We start from the raw sequence: 13,282 nt of genomic DNA on the forward strand, positions 1-13,282 counted from the left end.
AACCCCCCAAAAAAACTTTATTTTCCTAAAATGATAGTTTTAAAACATCTCACTCTTTCGCTCTCTTACTTGCTCACTCACTGACTCACTCACTAATAGCCCTGATCTCCCTCTCCATTGGCCAAGTAGAACAGGAGCCATCTGCAGGGACCTGGTTTTGAGAGGGGGGGGGGCAGTGTCTCTGAGGTGGGCTGATACCCAGACAGAGTTACACTCTTATACTCTGTAGCGTGTGGGGTCTTCTCATGCCCACAGATGGCACAGGCAACCACACACATTTAGTTTCAGTGTTCCACAGATTTACATGATTATGCTAGTTTTAAATGACGCAACAGCCTACTGCCAGGTCCATATGATCATTGAACGCACCTAAATGACCAGCACTGTAGCAACTGAGTAGTGGCAATTGTGTCTGAGTGTGCGTTTAATAAAAGAAGAGTTTGTGTAGCTAGAGAGAGACAGTCTTTAGTAATGAAGTTTATTACTGTATTCTTTGATCCAGCTGCCGTGGAAATTTCGGATGTATGGATGTAAAATGGTTAAAGGAGGTCTATTAGATTTTGTGTGTGTGTGTGTGTGTGTGTGTGTGTGTGTGTGTGTGTGTGTGTGTGTGTGTGTGCGCGCGCGTATGCGTGTTCATAGAGAACATATGCTGCGGGTCAGTGCTGTGTGTTGGTGGCAAGTGGCACGTGGCGGGTCAGCAGCTGTCAGCAGGGCCAGAGGCAAGTCATCATCACTCAGACACACACATCAGCACTCAACACACACACACACACACACACACACTCTGTGCATAGGCTGACAGATGATCAGTGATGAGAGGAGTCCACTGGAGAAAGTGTGAAAGTTTTTTTTTTTTTTTTTTTTTAAGAACACTTCAGCCATGCAGTGGTGCGTGTGTGTATGTGCGTGTGTGTGCACAAGTGTGTGTCCACAGCAGATGCCCTGTGTTGACATACAGCAAACCAAACACTCCAGTCCAGACTGTGAATGAATCCCTTTCTCTTATTCCCGCTTCTTCTTCTATTTCCTCACACACGTGCCAGAGGGCAGAGGCCAGCAAGCCAGTCCCCAGGGTGAAGAGCTGAAAGATTGGGCAGATGGGTATAATAGGGGTGGAGTGTGTGTGTGTGTGTGTGTGTATGTGTGTGTGTTTGGTTGTGAGCTTTGGCTTTAACGGAGGGAGTTGTCCATTTTGCTGTACTCTGTCCGTAAGATCCAAGTGGCAAACAGCTTGAGGGTTGTGTGTGTGTGTGTGTGTGTGTGTTTGAGGATTTGTTTGAATGTGCCCTGACACTGGCCACTTGGCTGTGTTGGTTGGCCTGGGGCGCTCTGAGGAACAGGATAGTGCAACTTAGAATCCCACATACTCAAGCACACAGAAAAACAGTTGACTACATTTGCACAAAGCAAGTCAAAATTGTTAATTATTCAGCACTAAACCTAATATTAATTAAAATTAATAACACATTTTCTTCCCCTTTCTCTCTCTCTTTCTTTCTTTCTCTGTCTCTTTCTATCTCTCTCTCCCTCCCCCTCTTTCCCTCTCTCTCTCTCTCTCTCTCTCTCTCTCCCCGTCTCTACAGGTTTTTTTTGTAGACCATTCTCTACATGTTGAACAGAGTGGTGGAATTGGTGAGTGGTGCATGTTCATATGTTACTGTGTTTTTGAGTTGATCATTATCTTGTTACTAGTCGTGTAGTTTAGTTTTAGTAGCAATTTATTCATTGTCCTTATAACGCTCATATTAATTCATGACTAAGCTCACTAAAATGAAAATTCACCATTTTCCTTTTCACTGTTATGGTTATACCATAAAACAACTCTATAGACAGGGGCTTGATGCATTCTACCTGTTGTGACAGACTGAAGATCCCAACAATTGTTGCTTGGCTGGGAACAGTAGGAAAATATGAAGCCTTTAAGTGGCTTGTTCATGAGATTTTGAAGTGCTGGTGCTATCTAGTGGACACACTAAATAGTACACCACTAAATGTGTTCTTTTCGTGCATATTTTGTGTGAGTGTGTGTGTGTGTGAGAGAGAGAGAGAGAGAGCTGTTCTTTATGCAGTGTATTGAGCTACATGACCATCCATGTCCTGTTATGTAATTTAAAATTTTAAAAACCGAGAATAAATATGCAGTGGATGCCAGGAGATACACAAATATATGCACCCACCCATCACATTTTGATATGTAATGCAGTGTTTTGACTGAAGACGGTTATTCAAATCCAACACAATCAGGAAGGAATATTTTACCGCATTTCCTAGACGTGTAACATGGTTCATCCTTTTCACAGTTAAGTTTGTACCGTAAATGTTTGGGCCGCAGTTCCATTTGTATCATGGTTTGGCTCGAAAGAAAATTGAACCAACTTATTTTTTCTCTCTCTGAATTTTAAAAATACGAATTTACCACAAAAGAATATATTTAGTACAAACACCAAACAGGCTTCAACAAAAAAAAAGTAGTGCCACACCCGCGCGAGTAGTGCCGCACAAGCTCTCGCTCGAGCATGCAATTTTAGCTGAAGAAGTAAATGACGACTGCAAAATGCTAACCGACTGCTCCGCCTGCTAGGCCTAATTCAATATGACAAAATATTCAAAATGACGTTCCTGCCTTGAGTTTATGCATTAGACCTACTCTGTTCGTTTCTGTTGGCTCATATATTCCAGTATAATTTATATTGTTTATGGTTTGAGTAAAGACGTGGTGTGTTTGGTTCTTTCTTATAATGGTTAGTCGGTCGACATTGCCATTAAAACTATTGTAATCGTCAGCTTGATGAAAGCATTCGTGCACCATGTGCTAAGCACGGTGCTCCTATTTTCTCACAGTGCGAAATAAATCGAAAAAGAAAAGTACTCGAATTATGATTAACGTTCTCCTACTTCAAAATATATTCTCTATTATTTTTTTTATCACGTTTTGACCCCCCCCCCCCCCAAACAACAACAACAACAACAACAACAACAGCAACAAATTACACGCGTACTGTGAATTGAACCAAAGACTCCAGAACCTGTTTTCAGTTTCGGTTGCACCCCAACTCATTAGGTGTCCATGTATGAAATGATTATGTACATGTAGTCATTTTTTTAATAGTATGCTCTCTAACTCTCAAACAGATTTTTAGTGAATGACTTGTTACTCGTGTACACGAGTCCCTTGTTTTTGCTCTTTTCCCGCTTTTACTCTGTCGGCGTGTGTAGGCACTCGTTAAAATATCATCATCATCTACTTGGACGGTCCAAACCACTTTGTATAATTGACTGAGTTACTGTGTAGTTCACTTTGTAACGCTGCTTATAAAAACAGATAACACCCTCCAGGGTACACCAGTTTAAAAAATGGCATGTTCTTGAGATATGTAAACCGAGCTTTCTATGTTCTTTTTCTATGTCATGTTTTTCCACAACGGTTCCGTGTTTTACATAATGAGTTAAACTTTTGCGTTAATTGTTTATGCTACTCAGTTTATTTGCATCAAAAATTTACAGCAGACATGATCTGAACTAATGAAACCTCATGCCTTCTATGTTATCAACTCTGGATAACTGTACGTAAATACTGTGGTATTACATGATCCTTCCTACAGGGGGCAGTATAAGCAAAGGAATGTAACACCTTAAATGACTGGATGGTAAATGACTGAAGTACTGTGTGTTTGTGGGGTACCGTGCCAGCTTTCATGGATAAATGATCCCTGAGATAGAACTGTCTATCAGACGCAATGGAGAGAAATTTGGCTAAATCTACCTTTAAAGATCAGGGGGTTTAGCTTGTTTGACAGTTATATGTAAAGTCTGCATTAAGTCTCAATCACACATGCAAACACATGTATTTATCAAAATGTATGTGAAGTATATATTTACACTGAGCTTTGCTGCGGGAATGTGCAGCTGGAGTTTTAGAGCAGTGGTATGAAGTTGTTTGATTATAAATTGCTAGATTGTGGGTTTGTGTGATTAATTTGTGTGACTAATGTGATTAGGATTGTAGAATTTGGAGATTGTGAGAGTATGAAGTTGTAAAGTGTGAAATTCTGAAACTAATGGCTTATTTGGAGGTTGAGAGATTGTGCGATTGTGAGGTTGGAAGGAGGACTTGGAAACTGTGAAGTAAAAATATAATACATTTTTATGTTTATGAGATTGTGAGAGTGGGAGAAATTGTGGGATTATATATTTTTTGGATGGGTTGTTAGGATGAGAGAATGTGATATTCAAAGGTTGTGAGGCCAATGTGAAGGTCCAGGTTCATCTGAAGTTCATTTCTCTTCCTCTCTCTCTCTCTCTCTCTGTGCACTGGGGTCAGGGGCAAAGGTCATGTTGTAGAGTCGAGGTCAGATGCAGTTCAGTGGCTTCTGATCTCTTGTCACCCGTTAGTTTCATGGTGAACTCGTAGTGACCGGGGTCTTTCTTTCTCTCTCGAACAAACACAAACACACACACACACACACACAGACACATACACATGGGGCAGAGAGTAAAAAAAAAGAACAAGCATTGTAACTCTGTGAGAGGTTGGAATGACTGTAAAATCTCTCAGAAAGATCTTCATTGTTGGAGGAAGTAACTAATTTATGTGAGAAACTCTTTCTCTTCCTCTCTCTCTCTCGCCCCAACTATATCTCTCCCACTCTTTCTCTCAACTTATGCTTTCAAACATGCACTCCATTCTCCACTGCCCTTAGTATATCTTGGCTATCAGATAGTAGGCAGTTCCTGCCATTGGAGAATGGGGAGCTAGGATCAGAGGTCAGGAAATAGCTGAATCAGGAACTCCCTTTACTCTTCTGATTGGTTGAGTATGCAAAAGTGGTCATAATAAAATATGTCTTAGGCTGTTACTATACTGCCCGAGTCTTTGAAGTCAGAGTATGACATTTTTTCTCATTTTATGACTATGAGCGTATGTATGCAGAGAGAGAAAGAGAGAGTGAGAGAGAAAGAGAGAGACAGAGAGAGAGAGGATTCCTCAACACCGAAGAAACTTAAGAAGAAACATTGCTATGAACAAACAGGTTATGATTATGATTTTTAACAACACCAGGGCCACAGTTGTTTGGAGAACATTTGAGAGAGGGAAAGAGGGCGATGATGAGATGTTTGATTGAGTTGTTCAGTGAAATTTCTACACCCGAGTGCTTCAAGCCACAGATGGACAAAAGCAACACTGCAGGAATTTACCATACTGGGAAATACACACACACAGACACACACAACTGAGGCCTAACACTGCCTCACTGGAAACAAAGAAGTAGCTCTAAATCTGAGCAGGCTGGAAGCTCCCTCCTCCGTTCTAGTGTTTCCATGGAAACAGGGCTCTGCCAGCCAATCCCAACCACCCAGAGACATGTGTGACCAATGGGATTAAGGAGATGCAGTAAGGAGGATGCAAACTGTCTGTGTGTCTCTCCATGTGTGTCTAACCTGTGAGGAGTTTTACAGAGGTCCACTGTGTGAGATTTTGGGAACTGCCACAATATCTTACTTGTGTTCAGTGACACGCACCTCTGTTCTGATAATTTTCTACCAGTCAAGATAGAACACGCACGCATAATTTTGTCTTAAATCAGTGCGCGCGCACACACACAATTTTATCTTAAATCAGTGCTAAACAGTGGCATGATCAATGGACAGAGGACACAGTAATCTTACTAGATCCTACATTCTCACAGACCCTCTTACTTAGTTATAGTGAAGTATGAGAATATGGGTAAAATTCATAATAACTAAGCTTTTATTTTGTTTATTATAAAGTGCTTTTCACATTAAAAATATGTAAAGGAGAGCTGCTCAGCTTTAATGGTTTTTATCTGGATTTTGTGGAAATTACTGAGATGCCTGTTACTATTTAGTAAAGTTCTCAATGGAGACGAAGTATAATTTAAGATTTGAAGTCATCTGAGTATGCCTCTGGGAGAGTTGGATGAATCTGTGAGACAAATTGTGGGGAAAACAAAAATCTGTGGATGATTCTGAAAGAAGATGGTCAAGATCAGTGAAGATGATTTAAAAAGTCAAGACAAATGAAGACAGCTCAGATTTTGTGATTGAAAAATTTGCACACACAGAAATTTGCATTGTGATGTCTTTAATGTAATTTTCATCATCATCGTTTAAAAAAAATTAAAGGTAAACATTCAGAATCTCTCAGATTTTATATAAAAAATTATGATTCTCAACAATACCTGCTGGTTGTGCCTGCAGTACCTCCTGTGCCCATAGGGGGAGCAGTAAATGAGGATATCTGAGAAAGTCGTTTGAGGGTTTGTCGTTTAAAATTTCTGCCTCTGTCACTCTGGAATGACTCAAAGCGCATCGCTTTTATCACAAGTTAATCCGTAGGTCTTGTTAAATGTGTATGTGAGAAAGAGAGAGAGAGAAAGAGAGAGATTGTGAGAAGGAAATATGTTGTACAGGCCATTAGCTTGGGCTGTTCTGAGAGGCAGTTTAGAGATAGAGACATGAGAGAGAGAGAGAGAGAGAGAGAGAGAGTCAGTGAGTAAGGGAGAGGGAGAACAAGTGAGTGAGTGCTCACAGTCAGAGAAAGCAGGCATTTACATGAGGGACTCCTCCTATCTGATCTGCCATCTCCACTCTCATTAAAATGGCTGCCGCTGTCAGCTTTTGTCTTCAGACTGGCGGGAAACATGCAGCTGTGTTTCTGAAGTCTCCTCTTATCTGTTCTTCTGTAATTTAAAGATAAAAGGGTAGCTATACATTTATTAGCTTGCTCTGATGTTGCAAGACCAATACAGCAATGCATACAGAATATTAAGGGCCAAAGATTCATATTTATACTCTGTGCTTTCTCTCACTGACTGTGTATATTTTCTATCTCTTTTACGAGTTTGTCACAAATATTTTTTTTCTGAAATTTTAAACTTTAACTTAAACAGGTTTATTAATTTATTGAACAAATTCCGACACATCTCAGCTTCATATTCCCTCTGATGTAGGATGTTTAAATCGAGAAAGAGCGTGAATGCGTGCAGGTATGTTGACTGCTGTTTTCAATTAGCGAAACTTGCAATTAAATGAAAATGAGCTCTGTGAGCGAAGCTTTGTAATAGTGTCATGCTGACATTCAATTGTTATTGTTTAGGCAGAACAGTTACAGCTAGATTAAGTCCATATGGCACTGCAAGTTTAACACAATCAAACAGGCTGAAGTAAACTAACATGCATCTCTGCATTCTTTATGTTGGGATTTTTAATTTCCGGGGTGTTTTAGTAGAGAATTGTAACTGTGTTAGGATAGAACTCTATTTTCTGTGTTTGACTCTGGGGGATCGTGTTATTGTGACCCCCCTCTGGCTCTGAATCTGAGGTTTAGGTTGTGCTGACAGAGTTTTACACCTCATCTACTGGATTCTAAACCACTTTTGTTTTGAGTCCTACAAACATTTCTTTTTTTTCTTTTTTTTAAACTCTTGCCCTGTGTTCTAGATTATATTCACTGCCTTTGTGCTCTAAGAAGAGGCGATGTGGGCAGTCAGTGCCTCTGGCCATGTCTGCCTGGCTGTGTACTCTAGTATCATAAGAGGGCCAGTGTTGTTCTTTATGCTGTCGATTACAGGAAGAGTGTTTGAACTGCAGTTTGCATTCACCGATCAGTGAGTTACGCTCATATCAAACCCACCGACAGCAATGAATGTTTATCGCAGTCTTATAAAGCGTCTCAGCTGTCCTTGTCTGGTCTGTGGGGGTGTGTGTGTGTGTGTGTTATAAGTTGTGAAAAAGACTGTAATCTGTGTGTATGAGGTTAAAGCTAGCATGTCAACAAGAAGAGGATAAAGAAGGAGGTGTGTTTGCATATTTTTTGTCTGTCTGTTCTGATGTAGCTAGGGTGTGTTTGTGTGTGTGTGTGTGTGTGTGTGTGTGTGTGTATGGGTATTATTACAGTGTGTAGCGTGATAACTCTCTGTTTTGGTGATGGGGTTGACGGTCCGCAGGGTACAGTCAACGGTCGATGGTTTCTGGCAGATGCTCAAACTCACCGACAGCGTTGAATGTTCCTTGAGGACACCAAACACTGGTTTTGTTTGTGTGTGTGTGTGTGTGTGTGTGTGTGTGTGTGTGTGCGCGCACGTGTGTTAGAACTCTCGTAGTCCAGCAGGTTGCTGAACACGACATCACAACTGCAGAGTGTGAACCAGCCTCTTCCTGAGCTGTGAGAGAGAGAGAAAGAGGCAGACAGATTAACATGGAGGCAGGGAGATGATCAGTCGATTACCAAACAGACAACTTTGACATCTTCCGTGTGTTCAGTTCAATTTTAGAGAATTTGAGTGTTGGGGCTTGTAGCATGTACGTGTGTGTCTGTCTATGTGTGTGTGTGTGTGTGTGTGTGTGTGTGTGTTCATTAGGATGTAAGTTGTGTAAAAGACTGTAATCTATCTGTATGAGGTTGAAGCTAGCATATCAGCAAGAAGAGGGTAGAGAAGGAGGTTAATGTACCCTTTGTATTGCGCCCCTGGAGGTATGTTTGCATGTTGTTTTCTGTCTGTGTGTGAGTTCTGACGTAGCTAGGGTGTGTTTGTGTGTGTGTGTGTGTGTGTGTGTGTGTGTGTGTGTGTGTTTCAGAAATAACAAGCTATGGGAGGAAGAGCTACATACACACTTATCTTCTTTTACTGTTCTCTGGGGAAAGAGAGACAGGCAGCAGTTAAACGTTTTTTCTTTAGCATCCAATTAATCTGCTTACAGTATTTAAGCACATTCATCTCTGCCAGACTCTGCAGGTCTAAGGAGAACGCTGATCCTAAAGCTGGCAGTGTTGAGACCTTTACACTCTACTCAGACTCTGTCCAACACACAGTATAGCACTTTCTTTATTTTATACTTGTCTGAATACATTTTTAGTGATTTGTTTAAATGAATAATGATCATTGTAGGTACACTGAACTGATATTCATTTACAGACAATTTGTATGCAATTGTTAGCAAGCCATTCACTGAATATGTATTCGTGAGAGTGTTTAGGGTTGTTTGCAGATGCAAGGGCGGTCATGATTTAACCTGAATTGCCCAAAGCCAGCTGGCAGTATTTTGAATGATTACATGTGTTGGGCAAAGTTGAGTAGAACTGCACTTAGTCATAAGTCTTAAAGAACCACACTATAAGCTTCACACTTATGAAAATCAGCTCAATGCCACTGTATCCACAGTCATATTGAGGTCTCTCTCTTTGTTTCACTCTCTCTTTGTCTCTCCCTCTCTCCCTCTCTCTCTCTCTCTCTCTCTCTCTCTCTCTCTCGTCTTTTGTCTTTTCTTAACCCAAAGAGGTCAGGTTTATCGTTTGCACTCAATTTTCTTCAAAGCTAAGGCCATTGTGTGAGCTTCAGAGGATAAACGAAGAGATGGTTTTAATTCAGAGATGAATGAGGCATAACCACTCACCCCCCACATTTGCTCTTGCTCTCTTTCTCTCCCTCTCCCTCTCCCTCTCTCTCTCTCTCTCTCTCTCCCTCTTTCTCTCCATCAAAGCCCCAAACGCTCTCTCCATCTGAATAATGCAGTCGCATGCTCGACAGCCTTAGCACTCTTCTCCTCCCTTTGAAGTGCTTGTTCCCTCATTCTTTTGCTCTCTCTCTCTCTCTCTCTCTCTCTCTCTGTCTCTCGCTCGTTCTCTTTTTCCCTCGCTGTGTGGATTCAGTTGTGTCTGTGAGACAGTACATTTTCTGAAAACACTTTTGAAGAGGTCATTTCCTCTCCTGTGCAGTTACCTTATTGCTCTCGTTTGATTGGTTGATATCTGTCAATAAATGTGTGACCCCAGTGCAACATACATGGTGACTTTGTGACTGTATATGAATTAAAAATGAATAGGATACAGGTAAAGGAAATGTGAGTAAATTGTTATCAAATAATCATTTTATAGCGCCTTTGTAGCACCGTTAGTTCCCACTAACGTAAGCACAGTTTGAATTGTTTGTGTTTGGAAGTGTCATGTATGTATGTGTATAATGCTGTGTGTTCTGATGAAAGGTGGTAATGTGTACAAAAGTTTGCGGTGATATGGAAGTGTATGGAAGTGTTTGTTTTGTGTGTGAAGTGTCTATGAGAATACACACTACTGCTCAAAAGTTTAGGGACACCGGCCCATTTGTCAATATGAAAAACAATCAGCTCTTAACATAACTATACACTTGACATGTTTCAATAGGATGCTGTTTACATCTTGCCATTTCTCTTTGTAAAAACTACAAAACTGAGCTTACAACTGACAGAAGTAGCCTCAGGAATAACGATCATTTTACAGCCCTGTTATGATCTCAGCACTCATCAGTGTGTTTTTAAGAATGGTTTGGAAAAAGAAAACTGTCAAATCAAAGAAGGCACTTTTATGAACACCACGTTGAGTATTGCATAAATATACCCAAAGTATGAGTAAATAGCTGTTTTATGTTAACAAAACCTTTGCAGGCATTTTTCTTACTTAGCTGAAAAGTAACAGATAGAATCAAATATGATTCTGAAAATGAAAAAAAGGCAAGATGTATATGGTGAGGGTATTTGTGTTATATGTGAAATGGTGAGCGTGGATGTGTGTAGCGACAGTGCAGGTGTTTTGTGCGTGTAATGGCGTATGAGTTTGTGTGTCTAGTGATGTGCAGTGTTGAGAGAAATAAAAATATAGCAAACGTTCCTTTCAGTCCTGACAGCTGAAGGGGGAAGTGATGATGGTGATGATGATGATGATGATGATGATGGGGAAGAGGAGGAGGAGGACAATGACGCAAATGATGATGACGATGATGTATGATGATGATGCATGATGATTATGGAGAGGAAAAGGGTGTACTGTAACTTTTCAGCCTAAATTCTGCTGAATGTTCTACTTTGAAAAGTAACTCTGTTTCCATAATTTATTTTAGCATAATTTATTTGAGCCTTTTTAAGTCGAGAGGGTGCTGCGTGCGCCCGTATGTGTGTGTGCGTGCGAGCGTGTGTGCGTGCGTGCGTGAGTGTGTGTGCGGGCGTGTGTGTCACTGCAGAGGGATTAGGTCTTCAGCAGTGATATAGGAAAGCAGGGCGAATATGAGTTTAACCCTTCACTGCCCAGAACCATCACATTTTCCGTAACTCTTAACCAAACAGTCCTGCCCTGCGTATTTATGTTCTAAATTAGACTTAGACAGAAGAACTGAATGTCTAAGGAGAGGAGGTGTCATTTGGTTTGCCTTAATGACCCTTAACATACAAAATATGCTACAACAGAGCATGCAGTGACTGGGAATGTAACAACTTTACATGCAACTACCAAACACACCATGACAAACACACAACAGCATACCATAACAGAGCACACCATGACTAAACACGCGAAACTAGACCATACAGCGACAGAACAAGCCAAGACCAAACACGCAATAATAGAACATACCATGACAGAACACACCACGACCCAACACGCAACAATAGAAAACACCATGACAGAACAATGCCATAACCAAACAGTGCATGACAACAGATACTGGGACTGAACACGCCATACCAACATACACTGGGACTGGACACACCGTTCCCGTAACACGCCGACCACCTGAACGCATCACAAACTCACAAACACATCGCGGCCAAATGTGCTACAGTGAAGAATGGCATAGCAGGACTAGTCAACCTACAGAATGAACTATGACTTTTTCATGTCAAAGCCCTGTCCCCAACTCTGCTCTTCCTTTCACATTCACAAATATACAAAGATATATACAAAGCATGCAGCAGAGTTTGATACCGATGAATGAAAATATGTCTTTTTGTTTGTGTATTGTCTTTGTGAGTATGTATTTGTATTGTTTGCTGTGTGTGTGTGTGTGTGTGTGGTTCGTATTAGTTCTTGATATGTTGGGATGAGACATATATTGATGACAGGGGAATGTTTGTACATTTGTGTGAAAGAGAAATGGCCAGAGAGTGGATATATATGTATGTGAATATGCAGGCCTGTCTGTCCTTGTTGTTCTGAGGGGGTTGATGCAAAGCTTGTGTGTATGTGTGCGTGCTTGTGTGTGTGTATAAAAATGTGGGTCAGAGCTGCAGCTGACTGTGTGGGCTGTGTGTGTGTGCGTGTGTGTGTGTGTATTTGTGTGTGTGTGTGTTGTGTCTAATGAGCACTAATGCTGTGAGAGTGGCAGCCAGACGCTCCTTAATTGACCCTGATATTCACTGAACAGAAAACAGGCTGTCAAACGATTCATTTTAACATCAGCCAGTCAGAATGCTGGACACACACACACACACACACACACACACACACACCACACAAACACAGGCAAACATGCACAACAGTGCACACTGAGTGTTGAACTTGTCGGTTCAAACTAATTCAGTGAATTCAATGTAAGCAAATCCATTCAGTCATAGTCATAGCGATTAAAGCATAATACACTTATAAGCTGCATTTGGTTGTTTTGTATAAAGATGTAATTTCAGGATGTCACTAATCAAGGTCATTAAAGTGATTGTTGAGATGGTTGGATTGACTTCAGCAGAACTCTGACTCATATCTATGCTAATGACAGAATCATTGTAGAAAATAACAGAAGGAAATGTAAACTGTCGTAGGATATTATAATAGGATAGGCACTTTGTGTAATGCTCTTACAGAAATAATTGTAAAATGATCTTTTGTTAGTTCTCTTTTTATAACAAAGAACATGCATTTGTTATGTACATTCACCCTACATGTTGGTGCTACAGAGGCCATAACTTTCTCTCCCAATGTCTCTTTCTCTCTCTCTCTCTCTCTCTCTCTCTCTCTCTTTCTTTCTTCCCTTCTCTCACTTAGTGGCCCCGCCTGATGTCACCCTCCTCTCTTCTCTTCTTTCTCTTTTCTCACCACCTCTTTCTCTCAGTCTCTACCTTATTTTCTTTCACTCACTCTCTACCTTTCTCTTCCTCTATACCTCTTCAGCTTCTCCCTCTCACCCTCTATTTCTCCCTTCATCTTATTCTCTCACTCTCCATCTCTCTCCATCTCTGCCTCCAACCCCCCCCATTGTCTTTCTACCCTTCTCCTCTCTGAGAGTTTAAAGTCATTTCTGTCAAACATCATCTCATGCTTCTTTTTTTCCCCCTGTTCTTTGATGCCATGTCGTTCTGAGTGACAGCATTCTTACAATGACAGTTGGCAAAGCCTAAATTAAATTCTGTCCCCATCATTCTGTTTTTTTCTTTCACAGCGCTGAATTAGCTGCAAAGCCACGAAAGACGATAACACAGTTTGATGAACGGATTGTTCTCTAACTGTCTTTACATAGAA

This window comes from Chanos chanos, chromosome 3, assembly GCF_902362185.1.
Source record: "Chanos chanos chromosome 3, fChaCha1.1, whole genome shotgun sequence".
NCBI classification, from domain to species: domain Eukaryota; kingdom Metazoa; phylum Chordata; class Actinopteri; order Gonorynchiformes; family Chanidae; genus Chanos; species Chanos chanos.